The sequence below is a fragment of the Morone saxatilis genome, unplaced genomic scaffold (genome assembly GCF_004916995.1).
Source record: "Morone saxatilis isolate NCDOM2014 unplaced genomic scaffold, NCSU_SB_2.0 Contig18, whole genome shotgun sequence".
In the NCBI taxonomy this organism is placed as follows: domain Eukaryota; kingdom Metazoa; phylum Chordata; class Actinopteri; family Moronidae; genus Morone; species Morone saxatilis.
Window position 1 is genome coordinate 2,017,718 of NW_023339740.1, and position 4,526 is coordinate 2,022,243.

At 40.0% G+C, this 4,526-nt stretch overlaps 1 protein-coding gene and 1 long non-coding RNA gene across 2 annotated transcripts in view; one reads left to right on the forward strand and one right to left on the reverse strand.

Annotated features, from left to right (window-relative positions):
* Nucleotides 1-3,794, reverse strand: part of LOC118328460 — a 5,554-nt gene extending 1,760 nt beyond the window's left edge. Inside the window, exons 1-2 of the long non-coding RNA XR_004796737.1 lie at nt 3,679-3,794; nt 171-292 (exon numbers count right to left, since the gene is read on the reverse strand). This is a non-coding gene — a long non-coding RNA (uncharacterized LOC118328460). The remainder of the gene's footprint in view (nt 1-170; nt 293-3,678) is intronic.
* LOC118328074 (synaptophysin-like protein 1) overlaps nt 1-4,526 on the forward strand; it is a 14,223-nt gene that overhangs the window by 5,457 nt on the left and 4,240 nt on the right. The window lies entirely within an intron of this gene.

Here is a 4,526-nt window from a genome sequence, read left to right on the forward strand (position 1 = left end):
CTAACCAGTGTTTGACCTGGCTTTGTTTTAGCATGGGTTGCAAACTTTAAGAAAATCCTGTTTCACATGTAAACTGTTTTCAAGATGTATTGGCAGTAATGTGGCTTCAACAAGAGATAACCAGCAAAGTCTGTTATGACTTGGAGTGCTCCTCTGGTGTTCGACAGTACCTGAATGGGTAGGCGAACACAGGCTTAACATCCTGCACCACCTGGCTTCCTGAGCAGGTGACTGTAAAGTGGGTTGTCCCACTGTAACCTCCAGTGGTAGCAAAGGCAAAGATGGTGAAGACCTGGAGAGGCAGAGAAATATGCAAGAGGTGACTGACAGGAGTGATCTCAGTACAGATTTATATGTAAATTAAAGCCAATTTAATGACTTTTAAATCCTCATATTTGGACACATTAAGACACTCTCTAACTGTACATTCAAATCAATCTGAAATTAACAGCATGATGCCTTTTCCCTTCACATAAGTAGCAAATGTGATTTTCTTCAAACTTCCCCACTTCACTATTGCTCTCCTCCCTGCAGCTGTAACATCCTTTTCCACACAGGAAACTCCCTCCTCCCTCCCTGAAAGCAAACAAGGGAAACCTTTTAACATGAAGCTGACCAACCAAAATGTTAGCTCCAATCAGTCGAGCCCTCACAAAAAGTTACCTCAGTCTCACATAGTTAAATGTCATATTGTCATTAGATCAGACAAATATATACTTAGAATTTCCCTTCAAGTTGTCAACCTGTGATTTGATGGATATCATATTATTTGACTCCATTTTTATTAAAGAATTAATAATATTCTGGTAATCTTGGTCCTGGTAATGACAGATCCTCTTCCTCTGTGCCATAGAGCTCCATTGTTTGTCCATTAAAACACATCAGTGAGCCGAACTGTTGTACTGGGTGACATGTTCCTTCATTACCATGAACACACACAGTGTAGATAAACAGAATCAATCACACATACACCACCCTGCTGCCCCAAATGTAGATTAATCCACTGCTGATGTCCCCAACAACTTCACTATTTCCCAGTTTGAGTAACATTAGCTAAAAACTACAGTGGCCAGCTGTATATTTGGGACCAGTTTTTAAATATTTGTCTTCAGAAGGAACCGATGGGCTTGTGAGGGTCACAGAAAGGGCAGGAGAGTCAATCGACAGACTTACCAAAACCAACTGCTAAACCAGACAGTACTGGATAATAGCAAAAAATAGACATTTTATGTACAGACACAATGTAGATGAACGTATTAATGCCTTTATCTTAAGCAGGGTGGACTACTGCAGTGGTGCTCTGTCTGGTCTTCCCAAAAGATTGCAAACAGTAGTAGTTCCCGGAGTCAGATCCTAGTGCGATCAATCCATCAACACGAATGTATATTTTTAAAACTATGCTAAAACATGTCTGAATTGTGCAATCATGAATTAAAATACAACTGTTATATAATGCAGGGATACATAGCTGCTAAGGACTTTGTAAAACAAACCTCAATCCACTCAAGTCTCATCTACAGAAAAAGTGTAGAATTATTTTTCCGTAGTATCCCATACAGGAAGAGGCTGATAATATATTACAGATGTGGTGGTGTTTCTCAATGCTAAAGCTATGCTGTCTTTTGTTGTTGGTTTTTAGGAAAAACATTTTCATTGTAAATCTGATTTTATTTTTAGGACTTAGCGCCCATTAATATCAGATACAAACTACTGTGCCTTTATTAAAGTTGGGATTTGCAATTTATTACTTTAATTCTTGTAGTCTATATTTTTCTATTTTAATTCATTTCATTCATCTTTTTCATGTTACCTGCTCTATTTGAAAAGTGTCCTGAGATAACTTCTGTTATGAATTGGCGCTATACAAATATAATTTAATTGAATTGAAGTTATTCTAACGCATTTCTTTGCCTGCCTTAAATAAAATACATGGAATTGTCACTATGTTCAAAAGGAACTATAAATAAACTAAACTTGGGGAAAACAAAGGACACTTTAGAGGGCCAGTGTGTAGGGATGAACCTGCAGATTGCAACGCACTGAACACTGCAATGTCTGTAGATAAAAACTCATTCTAATGTAACAAAAACATTTGATTCCTATATTTAGGTGATTATACACTAATATATAAAACATACCTATGCATATATATATTCCAATTCTGACAATAGATCCTCCTAAATGTTACACACTGGAGCTTTAACTGTGAATACTGTGAATGAATATTTCACCCTGCAGAAGTTGTTTTTCACATTGTATAAGAATAAATGTCAGCAAAACATTTCTTCTCAAGGGAGAAAAACAAGCTGATGTGTACAACTATGCTGACAGAGAGCAGACGGCAGCAGGAAGACTGGAAAGCAGAGGGGAACCCAGAGCATTTCCTCTAACATGAACTGACTCGGCAGAAAAACTGCGATGCCACTCCAGGATGGCCAGAGAGTCGAGTGCAGTGCAGCACAAACTGCCCTCAGAAGATTTCGATTTATTAGCACAACAGGTCTGGGTAAGGTTTGGACAAGATCTGAACAGCCTCTTCACCTGCAGCATGAACGCAGCACACTGACACTGTGGTCAAGTTGAATGTTGTTGGCTGTAGGATCTGGACTGGGCTCAGATCTGACTGAATCGGGCATGCCTGTGCAGAACTCTACTGGGCAACATGCGGAAATTGTGCAATCCATATTGTACGAAAACATTTCTAACCCTAACCCATAAAGATAGTCCTAGTGGTACTATACAAGCAAGCACTCCCAAAAAAGTGTTACACTCTAGGGTAGCACCAGTGCTCCTTTCTGAAACCTTGTTGAGGTACTAGATCGGTAAACAGAGTACAACTCGACAACAGTGCCAATGAGATCCTGACTATTGCCATTTCATCCTATTTTTAAAAAGGCAAGGCATTATGTACTAAAATAGATACATACTAGGCACAGAGCAGAGTGGGATTTCATTCAGCGGCTCTCTGTCATACTGCCAACACTGGCATACATCATACACATACCACCAATACAATGAATATGTGGAAACAAGCAGGAAGAAAACAAGTGAAGCGTTTCATTAAGGCTGTGATACCTGTGACTACTTTTCGGAGAAATGTAATCTTATAAAGTAAGCTATTTTAACATTGTAACACTGCTTACGTAAAGTAGTATCGAATGTTACTGTTGTACTGTTACTGTTAATGCAGTGTATGTGGCTGAATGGTGTGTTATACATGCCCCAACACACTAGGTGATAACAGTTAGGCAATAGCTGAAATGTTTATCATGATAAAATGTTTTATTTCAGTGGATATTGATGTGTTGCTGGAAAATGAATTGAACTAACTGACGTTGAAAAGGTTTGCCCCTTTCTCATGACCAAATGGTGGCGTTGCAGTAACTGTAAAGTGTGTATGACTAAAGCGCTACATTACCCCCCCCCCCAACCAACTTCCTTCCTCCAATGAAATGCTTCTGATTGAGGCATGTGATTCTTGCTTCTGTACTTTCTCTCAAGAATAATGTTCTTTGTTCACTTACGCCCACAACTACCAATGCGCATTCCCATATCATCAGGATCCTTCTCAGCTACGGTAACAGCTGTATACAATGATCCAAAGCACAGGCTGCTGCAGCAGTGAAGTAACAGCAAGATAAACAGCAGGAACACACACAGAGAAACACAGCGCAGTACTTAGCAGGGCCACTGAGGAGTTTCAGGAATGGGTTTCATCTTTCAGGTGTCTCTGGATCGCCATTTCTCAGCTTTCATCTCAGCCTGTTTGACCCACCCAGGCCAGTCTGACAGGACCCCAAATAAACCCTCCGCATAGGGCAGGGGTTCCCTGTCCAGAGTCCAAGGTCCCACCCAGCCTCCCACAGACTGACCGATGCATTCCTCACTACGTCTCCTGACCGGGGAGTGGCTGGAGAGACATACTTTATAGGATATACTATTTATGTATTTCATTTATCTAATTTTTTGTTTAACCTATTTATTAGTGGAGTATTCAAATGAGAAAACTGAAACACCTAATAACACTCAAGCACCATGGTTACAATAAACTTAAACCTAACCATATTTATTTATTTTGAATTTTTTTCAATTACATATTCTCATACGCCCACCACAAGAAATTCATGGTTACCAATATCAGATCAAAAGGGCTTTGGTCTTTCCAGAGCCCTTCCTGTCCTCCTCACTGACCCACCATCACACTGGCACCATCTGCAGACCTGTGATGGGCATTTGCTAGATATTGAGACTGAGTGATTTGAAAATCGTTCACAAATGGGTTGTTCAGATCGTCCCTTCCCCAGTGCAATAAATGTGTTGGTATTGTTGGTCATCAAATTCAAAGTCATTATACTTTAGACAAATCTCCAATAGCTGTAAGACTTCAGCATCAGGTCTGTTCTTGTCTGGGTATCTCTGGAGGATTTTACTAACGGTTTGGAGTCCCAGTGCTGTGTCAGGGTTGGTGTACAACCTGTCAATGTCAATAGTAAAAAGCAAAGTGTTGAAAGGCAAACACATAGGGT